General features: G+C 34.8%; 1 protein-coding gene across 2 annotated transcripts in view; it reads left to right on the top strand.

Moving 5' to 3' along the window:
* The window catches only part of LOC112639830 (protein FAM136A-like), a 76,909-nt gene that overhangs the window by 40,995 nt on the left and 22,484 nt on the right, over positions 1-13,430 (top strand). The window lies entirely within an intron of this gene.

The following is a 13,430-nucleotide window of genomic DNA, read 5'->3' on the forward strand; positions in this document are numbered from 1 at the left end:
GTGATGCTACGTGACTTGTAAGGCTGCGTTCGGATACCCCACTGATCTGTATACTATCTGGATATCGAGACCTATGTCTACACACTGACAATACTTTCACACACGAATTATACACGTGTGTATGTGCAAATATAACCTCGTGTAAGCAAACGTGTTGTCCTTGAAACGGCACGACCTCGTATTATCGCTGTCGAACAAACAACATATATAAAATATTTATTTCTTAATACGTAGCAATATTATAATTAAATAGTAAGAAAAAAATTTGCTTACTTCTCGAGATTAAGTCGAAGAAAGCGAGTTTACACTGACAACACTTTCACACACGAATTGAACATGAAGTCACGAATTCAAGCGTTACAAATCGCGCACGTGATCTCAATGTGACTAATACTCCCGAAACAAGCTATCGATAACTGTGAATTCACCTCGCGTGACCGCTCGACCAAGAATCTTGACTGCCACTTGACACGTATAATACGCATTAGGCGCCATATTCTAGATAACGGTCCTGATTTTATACGCATTAGGCTGGTTCTACATTAGTCGCAAGGCGATCGCAAGCGTCTTGCGACATCCAATCGGAAGCATCAATTTTAAAATTGACGCTTTTGATTGGCTGTCGCAAGACGTTTGCGATCGTCTTGCGACTAATGTAGAACCAGCCTTATGCGCATCCTCTCCACATGCTACTACGGCTACGGTCAAGCGGATGCTGCAGATGCTTCGGAAGCGTTTCATCGACCAATCAAAATAAAAAGAATGTAAATTTCTTTATTCTGATTGGTCGATCAAACGCTTCGAAGCATCTGTAGCATCCGTTTGACCGTAGCCTACATGCAGTGATGTAAGACCCTATAAAAAGAGACTCGCCAACTCGTCGTATTCTGATTGGCTGGATTGCCAGCGCGCTGTACAAAAATGAACAAAATATAGCTGAGTTTCTCTCGCCAATATCAATTCGCCGACGGTTGAATTCACCACACGGGAATTTTCCGAGTGGTGTTTACCCTCACCTACACCACGTTTTCCGCCGGCCCTGTGCAGTGAAGTTTTTCTTGTTTGTATCTTTTATTAGGCGATTTAGCTGATTGCTGATTCGATTAAATGAGTTTTTGTCAGCCGATAGTCTTGGTGCCAGATGCGTCGTGCTTTCCTCCTTTTTTTTGATCAATTCTCTTATCTTGATTGGGTAACAGAATGCTTGAGTTAAGACATCTTTGGAGACTGATGTTGAATTTTTTGCTACCTTATGAATTACATTCACTAGATTTTGAGTTTGTGCTTCTAATTCTTCAATGGTTTTGAGTCTAACCTTCAGATCAATCAATCTGTCCAGTACCGTTCTGAATTTGCCCCAGTCTGTGTGTTTATTATAGTACCATAGTGAGTGCATATTTTCTTCGTCTACGTATCACTGTTGTCATATATTGATAGTTACTGTTGTCATATACTTATATACTGTTGTCATATTACTGGTCATCAACTTGGATACATGATTTCTCTGATGAAAGGTCATCCACGTGTTTTACATCTAGGTAATTGGCAGAGATACCTTTTGATATATAAAAATCAATAAGATCAGATATCTTATCTTTGTCTGTAGGCCAGTAAGTTGGTTTGCGCGATGAAATGAGATTGCACCCGCAAGCACTTATTGCGTTAAACAACTCTCCACCTTCGAGCGTAATCAAACAAGACCCTCATGTCATATGTTTCGCGTTGAAGTCGCCCCCCGAGTATGAAGTATGGCCCAAGACTATTCAGCACTTCAGAGAACTGGTCATTTTTTATATTGTGATGTGGACAATACGCAGCTAAAATACTCCGCTAAAATAAGGTCTACGTTGTTGTATCATTATAGCAGTAACTTGGATGTATTCTTTCCGAATTTCATCCTGTAGATGATATTTGACTTTATTCTTTATAATGATCTCTGATGATCTCTGAGCCAGCATGAGCTTTATCCACTTAGGTAGTATGCGATGTCAATATTATTGTACACTAGGAACGTTTCAAGCTCTCTACTGCTCTCTAACGTCAGGCCATTAGTGTTCCATATTACTATTCTAGATGATGTTCCTATTATTTCTTTTTCTTCCCTTTGACGGAAGTTTGTGATATGTGGATGTTATTTTTGTCTATTATATCCAGTCTGCGATCAATGGCTGCGAATTTTTGCTGTATATCATAGAGTAAATTTCAGATGTCCTATATAGTCGGTTTCATAGCTCCAGACTAGGAGCTGTTTGGAGTATTTGGTTACAATTTGATCAGAGCTCTCACTGACTATTTTATCGGATGATTTTGACAGAATGGTAATGTTATTATGAGCTGCGGTATTCCTTTGAATTCTAACCCGTTGAGATAGATATCTTTGTTATTTGTCTTAGTGATCAAATCTATGTAGAATATGGACGCGACTTTAGTCAGTGTCGCATTAATTTTCTTTTTGATTATAATGTTTGATATGCGAATAGCCTCCTGTCCTATTTTGGCTAGCTTCTTTAATATCTGTGATATTAGTCGAAGGATGTAGACCTCTTCTTATGATTTTATCAAGTTTTGATTGTTTACATATGTATGATAATCTATATTATGCAGTTTATGGTTCTCCTGTGATTTAGCATTTCTGAGGAGATGAATAGTGGCGCGAAAGTCGTCGTTGTCAGTCGTATTTATTTTAATTTCATTGTTAGCCATTGTTTTAAAGTTAATATCATTGTTGGCACTTTGGAGTAATATTTCTTTGAATATATTAAAGTTTTTAACGTCGCTCACAAAAATTGGCGGAAGCATACTTGTTTTATCATTGTTATTTTTATCTATAGTTTCCGTCCGTAAAGGGAAAGATTCCAGCGATGAATTAGCCTTTCGTTTTTTTCTGGTTATTCTATTTACACTCCAGCCAGTTTCCCTCTCCAGTTCTTCGTTTGTCTCATACCTTGCTTGTTTGGAGACTTCCTCTTTTCGTAAATCTTTTACAATTTTTTTGAGCTGTCTTATTCTGTCTTCCGCCTGTTTTCAGGCTTTCCATAAATACATTTCTTTCTGAGTTTTTGATTCAATTTTTCCAATAACTACTACATTTGTAGTGTTTATTATTAAAAAACAACAGTTCCAACAGTGGCCACCCCCAAAATCCATGGATCTCGCCTCTAATGAGGGTGGATTGCCCGGGTCAATCGCCGAATTACCATCTAGGGTAATCCGGTTGCGTTTTCTCCATTGTCATGATTTAACTGTTAGTTTTGGTCCACCCCGGGTATTTTATTTCCCTGATACCCTCCGGCAAGCCGGGGAGCGATCCTCGATCCATCACCAAAGGAGACGCCCGATGTGAAACTAACAATTCCACGGGAGCCCTTTGAAAAAATGAATATATTTCACGATTTTTGTAATTTTGAACCGCTTCTAAAATATAGGAAATAGAAGAAACTTTATAGACACTCTGTACATACTTATACATATAAGGTGTCCTAACTTATATATATATATATATATATATATATATATATATATATACAGGGTGAGGAAAAAGTACCGGGACACCTAAATAACTTCTGAACGGTTTGAGATATCGGATTGAAATTTACAAGGTTACAATGGTATCACACAATCTATCACATAACACCAAAAACGCCCATTTTGACACCCCCGGGGGGCGGGGGGGAGGGAGGGCGAGAAAATTTTAAATGGAATGTAGGGTCGAGTGAGGGTTCGTTTGAAAGAGCTTTTCGAGATGAGAACAACGCGATGTCGCCGAGGTCTCTACGATTTTTTTTCGCAGAGTTATGATATATTTAAACATTGAGATTTCGCAGTAGCGGAGGGCCCACGACGAGGACGTGAGAAAGACTTTCCGCGGATACGTGTGGATAAAATTGCATGTAGGAAGGCATGTGGGGTGTGCGTGCTTGCGCAGTAATTAACGACTCCAAACCACCTCTGCTGTGTGCGTGTGTGTGCGTGCGTGCGTGCGTGCGCGCGCGCGCGCGTGTGTGGGTGTATGTGTGGGTGGGTGGGTGGGTGGGTGGGTGTGCGTGTGCATGAATTATTCCCAAAACCGTAGCAGTGCCATTTATCGATAGCACATGTGCTCTCAGTTTTTCGTTTCTAGGTTCTTCCTCGAAGTTTGGGTTATTTAAAAGAAAGAGTTTACAAAACGAAACCACAAAATCTGGATGAATTACAAAATCGGATTCTTCAGGAAGCTGCTCTTATCCCTCATAATTACATTCAAAATGCCGTTTCATCTTTTTATCATCAGATAGCCTGTTGTCAAACAGTTGACGGTGCACATTTTGAACAATTGATATAAACCTTCCTATACTTGCCTTAGTTAATTACATACTACATCCTCGGTCTTGCACACACATACACACATACACACACGCGCGCGCGCGCGCGCGCACACACGCACACCCACCCACCCACCTACACACACACACACACACACACACACACACACACACACACACACACGCACGCACGCACACAGCAGAGGTGGTTTGGAGCCGTTAATTACTGCGCAAGCATGCACACCCCACATGCCTTCCTACATGCAATTTTATCCACACGTGTCCGCGGAAAGTCTTTCTCACGTCCTCGTCGTGGGCCCTCCGCTACTGCGAAATCTCAATGTTTAAATGATCATAACTCTGCGAAAAAAAATCGTAGAGACCTCGGCGACATCGCGTTGTTCTCATCTCGAAAAGCTCTTTCAAACGAACCCTCACTCGACCCCACATTCCATTTAAAATTTTCTCGCCCTCCCTCCCGCCGCCCCCCGAAAGTGTCAAAATGGGCGTTTTTGGTGTTATGTGATAGATTGTGTGATACCATTGTAACCTTGTAAATTTCAATCCGATATCTCAAACCGTTCAGAAGTTATTTAGGTGTCCCGGTACTTTTTCCTCACCCTGTAACAAAAAGTGCATTGCAAATTACACATTTTTTATCATAAACAATCATACGTTTTCTTTGCACCAATAGTTTTGTCTCATTATCCTGTGCATAAAAGTATTAGGGTAAGACTACCGAAAACTAAATATTTTACGAGATATTTTGCATTTTATATCGAAGTACTGCAAAAACTTTGAAGCCTTATAACTCAAAAAGTATTTAATGAAAAAACATTTGTCTGTAGTGTTTTGGAAAGCTCTCGAGATAAGCTACAAGAATATGTAATTAAAAATAGTGGGTTCAATTTAAGAAATTGAAGGTGACTTTTATGTGACCTTCAAATGACTTTCCAAGGTCAAACCAATGCTACCATCTTATGTCCCCCTTCACACCCTACAATTTTTGTTTGAAACATTTCTTTCTGAAGAGTGCTGTTTTCGAGATATTCGAGTGCATCGATTAAAATGGCCCACCGTGTATATGCCCCCTCCCCCCGCCCGAACATTCCAGCCAGACTTTGAGATCTTATAGGAAATTTAATTCTGAACAAAAAATTTCCTATAAACATGGGTCGAAAAATGCTTCCTTAAGAAGTTATCGCTCAAAAACCTCTGAAGGAAGAGCAAAAGGTGAAAAGAAAATGAAATAAAAAGAAAATGAAACTAAATAAATTTCTTGAAAAACGTCTTTATTCATTTTCTATTATTACGTGCTATTACTAAAATATTAGTTAAAACAAAAAAAATTATTTTAGTTTCATAAAAGAAAAAGATTTTTATTTTTATCGTTTTTTTTTCAAGAAATTTATTTAGATTAAATTTATTTTCTTTTTATTTCATTTTCTTTTCACCTTTTGCTCTTCCTTCTTCAGAGGTTTTTGAGCGATAACTTCTTAAGGAAGCATTTTTCGACTCATGTTTATAGGAAATTTTGTGTTCAGAATTTCTTATAAGATCTCAAAGTCTGGCTGGAATGTTCGGGGCCACTCTGTATATATGTGTATATACATATATATATATATATATATATATATATATATATATATTCAGGGTGTTCAAAAAGTCCCGGTACGGGGGAATAACTCGAAAAGTAAGGGTCGGACAAAGAAACTTTTCGGACAAAAGTTGTAGAGCTTACTCCGAGCTTTTATCTCGTGACCTTGAGTTTGACCTTGAGCTTGACCTTCAAGGTTATTTGAAGGTCAAAGTGTTTTTTTAAATGGGAACCCCTATTTTTGATTGTATATTCTTATAGTTGACCTCGAGAGCTTTCCAAAACACTATAATAAAATATTTTTCCCTCAAGCATTTATCGAGTTATGAGGCTTCAAATCATTTCTTAATTTTACATAAACCGTAAAATATCTTGTAAAATATTCACTTTTCGATTATTTTACCTTAATACTTTTATGTACAAAATAATGAGAGGAATCAATTGGTGTAAAGAAAACATACAGTTGTTTTTAAGAAAAAATATGTAATTGTTAATTGCAAATTACATATTTTTTCTTCGGAACAATTATGTGTTTTTTTTTAGACCAATTGATTCCTTTCATTATTTTGTACATAAAAGTATTAAGGTAAAATAATCGAAAAGTGAATATTTTACGGTTTATGTAAAATTAAGAAATGATTTGAAGCCTCATAACTCGCTATCAAAAATAGGGGTTCCCATTTTAAAAAAACACTTTGACCTTCAAATAACCTTGAAGGTCAAGCTCAAGGTCAAACTCAAGGTCACGAGATAAAAGCTCGGAGTAAGCCCTACAACTTTTGTCCGAAAAGTTTCTTTGTCCGATCCTTACTTTTCGAGTTATTCCCCCGTACCGGAACTTTTTGAACACCCTGTATATATATATATATATATATATATATATATATATATATCACAGACCACCTGTACATCTCTTTTAAAATGAAAATAAATGGCTTTTATCAAAAATCGCGAACAATTTTTAGTAAATCGGATATGCTCTATCAAATGGTGACATTTTCAACTTTTGATTCCAACCGAAGTTGAATTTTTTTAGGAGAATATTTTTTATTATAGATTCTAATTGTACGTGAAAAAATAAGAAACTTTTGTTATATAACAAACGTTTTTTTTAAAAGTGCCTCAATCTTAAAATTGATCTTGAATAAATGCTTGCATCGCAGCGAACGGTGCTCACTTTGAATATTTTGCTTGAACATACACCTCACTCACTCAGAAACGTGTGTGTGAACGTTCATAAAGTATCGTACATTCAAGCACACACACATCCTTGTTATTAGTTGCGCCACAGAACATTTGAAGTTTATTGCGCGACAACGATTCGTTCCATGGCCCCTTTCGCGGGGCAAAGGGGGACGTAGAAATATATCATAGCGCCATCAGCCGGCAGCGGCCAACTAGTCCTGATTTATCGATTTAATTACCGATCGCTACAAAATAATACTCTGAGTCGATAATGGACAGAGCTGGTAATACACACGTGCGGTTTAACTATACGAAAATAAATCATTAATATAAGGAGGCAGAAAAGGAATGAATAATACGTTAAAATACAATGTTTTTTAAAAATTTTTAAATGAAATTTCCGCACGAATGTTTCAACATAAAATAAATTGAGCTCTAAGAAGAATCGTTTAGTTAGCTCTTAAAAGAACTTGTTCAGTAGTCAGTTCACCACCCATTTTGCGCAACAACTTGATTGAGCCTCTTCTCGATGGATCTGCGTAGGTTTGTGAAAAGTTCAGGCTTCTGCCTGAGATTTTTCCACGCATTCTTTGTATGCATAATTAATTGTGCTTTAGTTCTTTCATGGCCAAGATCTCACGAATTTACAATTGCTGCCCAAGTATTTTCAATTAAATTAAGATCCGGCGATTTCGCTGGCCAATCAAGGACTTCAATTTCTGGGTGTTGAGCAAACCATTCTTGTACTATGCCGGCGGTGTGCACTGGATTATTATCCTGAACTAGTTGAAATGTCGGCATATTGTCTTCACTATAGATTCTGCGAACACTTGGCAGCAAAATGTCCTCCAGAATATCTATATTCGAAGACGTCCATATGCGATGACACTTCGACTAGTTCTCCCGGACAATGAGAACTAATCTACCCCCACATAGTACAAGTAATGCCACTCTTCCCATAAGGAAGCACATATTTTTCATTTAATCGATGACCTTCAGGTCTCCAGACAAACAGACGTCGATCGTCTGCCGAACAAAATACCTTCTCGTCAATAGTTCGTCTAGATAGTTCGATCCCAATCTTTCGATGACGCGGTATTTAATTGATGCAGCGCAAAAGCGACACGATTATCGCGATGTCGATTCGTCAATGGAATTTTACGTGCAGGATGATGACAGTGCACATTCGCTTCGTGCAAACGTCTTTGCGCTGTTCTATTGCTTATCTGTAAATTTAATTCCTTTACAGAGTGCGAGACCGGAAGAAAAGGATTTTCATCTACCTGTCTGACTAAAGATATATTTTCTTCAACAAACGTAGATCGCCGTCCACGGTTATTTTTACGTCTGTCTGTAAGATCATAACCCTCTTCCTGCCACCAATTGATTAATTTTCTCACTGTTCTCTCATTACACTCAATGCGATGTGCAATGTCATCATTCACATTCATACCTGCTTCCCACAAACCTACGATCTGATCATGAGTAAAATCGCTAAGTGCCATTGTTGCATGAGTAAAGAGGACTTGATAAAAAAAGTAACAATTGAACATCGGTTCTGGCGATTGTCTTTTCATAACAATGTTTATTTGTTTTTGTATAGAATGAAGAGATGTAAAAGTTAATATAAAAGAAGATAGTCACCGTGTAATTAACATTATTCTTGCATAAAATAGTAGACTGAATGCTAGAATAGAATGGTAGACTGAATTTGTTAAATAATTTTTTTCTAAACCATTGATTAAAATGATTTTTTTCAGAGTCCAATTTATTTTACGTTGGAACATTCGTGCGAAAATTTCATTTAAAAATGTTTAAAAAACATTGTATTTTAACGTATCATTCATTCCTTTCCTGCCTGCTTATATTAATGATTTATTTTCGTATAGTTAAATCGCGCGTGTGTATTACCAAATCAGTCCATTATCGACCCAGAGTATTATTTTATAGCGATCGGTAATTAGATCGATAAATCAGGACTAGTTGGCCGCTGCCGGCTGATGGCGCTATGATATATTTCTACATCCCCTTTGCCCCGTGAGAGGGGCCACGGAACGAATTGTCGCGCAGTGTTCATTATTCATCACAGTTACTTTCAAGGTCAATTTTAAAATTGAGGCACTTTCAGAAAAAACGTTTGATACAAAAGTTTCTTATTTTTTCACGTATAATTCGAATCTGTAATAAAAAGTATCATGTTTCCCTAAAAAAATTCAACTTCCGATCCGGATGGCGTATTTTCGGTCGGAATCAAAATGTTGTGTCCGAAACGGCACGGGGTGTGGGGTGCAGTCGGGAGATATGAATATCTCAGGTCGTCGAAGGAGAGGAGCTGAGAAACTGCTGTTTCCTTTTATCAGTTGTCAAAAAAGTTGTAGATTTAGTACAATTATATCTTTATTAATACAAAGCCAGTCTTATCTAACGTCCTTATTTAATTGGATTCCTTTTCTGCCCTTGCCTCTATTCTGCGTAGGCTCAGTAATTATTCTAAATTCTGGCGTACTTAGCTCGGTCCGCAGTTACACTTGGTTACGTTGCACTTGGTTTTCGACTGTTCGTCGTGGTTTTCGACTCTCGCGGTGATTCGTATTTAAACCCTTGTTTTGGGAGGGTTTTTGAGAGGGGATCGCTTAGTAACATGGCCATACGGGGTCATGGTACGGTCAAGTTAAAGTGCAAACGAAGGTGATTCGATGTCGAAATCCTTCGTTGCACTTCCGTATTTTTTGGCGAATTCGCGCGTGGTACGCTGAGACAGCGATTCTATGAGGTGAATGTTCGCTATCGCATTTACCAATAATATTTTATGTTGACACTTACTTTATACTTTAATTATATATAGGTTATAGTCAGGGCTGGGCAAAATACAATCATTAAAGTATTTGAAATACAAAATACAAAATACTGACAATCTAGTATTTGAATTACAAAATACAAAATACTTTTAGTTTTTTAATTTGAAATACAAAATACAAAATACTCTTAGTTTTTCAATTTGAAATACAAAATACAAAATACTTCCAAATTTTTTATTTGAAATACCAAAAAAAATACATTTTTAAAATACAAAATACTTTTTATTTAGAATTGGAGCAAATTAAATGATTTGTTTCAGTTATCTAATAAACGTTCCTACGTCGCGTGCCTCGTAGAAAGTAAAAAACTAATACAAGTTATTTGTTCGCTATGAATAGTGAAATCGTCATATAAATTCATCGCTATAAAGATATAGCATCAAAGCTGTAAAAAAATTATCCAGTCCGGTCCTAATTGTAAAATAGAATTTTTAAAAATGAACTGAAAAAACGAACTACAAATAAATAAAATCACATTTTCACAAGACCATTTATCATTTAAATGATTGTGTAATTTCCTTTTAAAAAAATTAATTTTTGGAAACATTTGTCCGAAAGTGATTGTCTTGTAGGCGATTGAATAAACCCTGCAAAAGAAAATAGCCTCTCCACAGCCGCAGAAGAACATAAACTTGTGTTAAATCTTATAAATAATTTTTTTACAGATGGGTAAGTATTTAAAGAAGATAAAGACTTTGATTTGTCATTTATAAATGATGCAAACTCTAATTGATGTTGAGATTGCTGTTTTTCTGTTTTTGGATGAGAAAAAATGAAAAAATCTTCGTCTGTATCACTAGTATTACCACTAGTAGTGCCAGCCTGTTCAGATATACTAGTTTTCATTGTTTCCATAGAGTTGACACACAAATTTTGTATGCGTTTTCTTTCAGATTCTAAACTTTCTGGCAACCATTTTTTAAATTTAAATAATGGATGAAAACATGAAGCAATAATTGCTTCATTCGCTTCTGGAGACAATTCAAAAAATTTTGCAAATCGCTTATGCAAAGAAGTTAGTAAATTAGATAGAATAAAACCGGTGTGTCGCAGATTTTTTTCTTGAAGATTTTGCAGTCGTTGTTTTAACGAAAATAATGTAGGCAACAACTGACCATAAAAACAATCTTTTTCTTTTTGAAGATAATCCAGCGCTGTTGCTATAGGTTTCATTAAAAGACAAAATTCTTCCAAATATTCCGGTTCGATCTCCTTGAAAGCACATAAATTTAATTTTAAATTTAAATCGTTTAGCTTCGTTTTGTATTTTAAAAGCTGAATTGTTGCGTCATATAAAGAATTCCATCTGGTAGGACAAGGATAGGTTAAACTGCAACCTAAAGCATCATGAATTATTTCCGAAGATTTTGGTCCCCGTGATGCATTCCACAATGCAGTGCATTTGCCAAATACTGAATAGTGAATTCTAGATGCTGTAGAACCTTTAAGCGCATTGAAAAAATCAGTTGTTGCCAACAAATTCAAAGTATGACTTGCACATCTTAAATGATGTGGTAATAAAAAGTTATTATTATTTATCAAATTTTTTGCCGAATATGGTGTTGACGTTTGATGTGTTGTTGCATTACTTTCATCAGGAATTATTTCGAATTCAATTGTTTCCTTTATTTCTTCATCGTCACTATCATCTATAGCTGTACCTAAATTATCTGAAATTGCCAAATTTAGAAATTAGAAATTAAAATTAAAAATTGAAATATTTAAATTATTACCTAACAAAATATGACTTTAAAACAAGTAAACAAAATTAGAAGAAATTTATTGTTATAATTGATAAATTTACTAAGTCCAAATTTATATTTACTATTTTTATTGTTTACAGAATATTTGCTATAAAAATAAAAATTATAATGTAAATACCATGTGTAATTCCAAATTCTGCAAACGCTTTAACAAAATTAGAGCCATTTTATCGGTTATTGTAGATACTATTTGCTCATGCTTCAAGCCATATTCTGAAAAAATATCCAAAAGCATTTCAGCTATTCGATCATACGAATGCGTTCCTTTAAATCTGCGACACTCTAAGACATAACTGCAGCGTTTCAGGTCTTGATTTATCTAAAATAAATTAATTTTTATATTATTGTTAATTTTTTTTAAGTTTTTTTTAGTTACCTAAAATAAATTAATTTTTATATTAATATTTTTACCCAATGCGCAGTAACGCCCATAAAGCTTTTATGTTTAGTTGACCATATGTCGGCGGTTGTAGAAATATAATTAATATTTTGTAAAGTCTGTTTTAAATGTTCCACAGTATGATTATAATCATCTTCTATTCTTCTGCTAAGAGTACGCTGTGATGGTATTTCTAATTTAGTATTAATATCTGGAAAAATATTAAATAAGCATGTAACAGATATGAGAAATATGATGTAATTATGTAATGTAATATTTTATTAATTTCTGATTTTTTATTTTACGTTAACTCTGAAGGATTAAAAAAACCTAACCTGCAAATATTTTTAGAAAATTTGGGTCATCCACAGTTGATAGTGATTTCATACTATCAACAATATATCGAACAATATTTTTTTCAATTTTCTTTTGCTGTGATACGTTTTGTCCTTTTAAATCAAATAATTTCTTTTGTTTTAATTTTGAATTTAAATTACCTATATCGTTTGTATCTGCTTTACGTTTCCTTGGACCCTTTATTTTAGTTTCAATTTTGTATTGATCATATTCTTCTAAAACTGATTTGTGTACACGCTGAAAAAAATTTTTTTTATATTTTTATAAAAGTTAAAAATTTTTATATATATCTTTATAATAATTACATTACTACATAGAAAATAGTTATTGATGTAATAAGTCTGAAAAGTGCAACTTTTATGACCGAATATAAGTATAAAGATTGATTTTCAATAATTTCAAGCAATAAAATATAATGTAATCAATTCACTGGATATTTTGACACTTTTAATAAAATTAAAATTAACATACGCATACAAAATTTTGGAGAAAGCCATGATAATAAACACATGTAAAATGAAACGTCAATAGATAATTATCGTTCCCAAAAGTATTATTTTTGACAGGCCGTGACACTTTTCTGACAGTTATGCGTGACAATATAAGTGTCACTTTTTTCCGATCAGAAAAATTATTTTATGAAAATATAGATATACTATTAACATGTATAAATTTATATAGTTATAGATTATTGTACAGAGCAAATAATATCAATAATAATTATCATATTATTTTAGATTAGATACTTACTTTCAAATGCACTTTGAAATTAGTTGTGGCTTTTAAAGAACCACTTAAGACAGTATTTTTATTCTGTTCTTTGCAGATTAGACACATTGCTTTTACATTGTTATGATCCTGGTCTACTTTAATCATTTTGAAATATTTGCCACTTAGAATAGCAGGCAAAGTCATATCACAAATAGCATTTACATTCACTTCTTCGATTTTATCACTTTTTTTGCTTTTAGATGTACTTGTAATACCATC

Source organism: Camponotus floridanus, unplaced genomic scaffold (genome assembly GCF_003227725.1).
Source record: "Camponotus floridanus strain SB8 unplaced genomic scaffold, Cflo_v7.5 scaffold92, whole genome shotgun sequence".
Lineage (NCBI taxonomy): Eukaryota > Metazoa > Arthropoda > Insecta > Hymenoptera > Formicidae > Camponotus > Camponotus floridanus.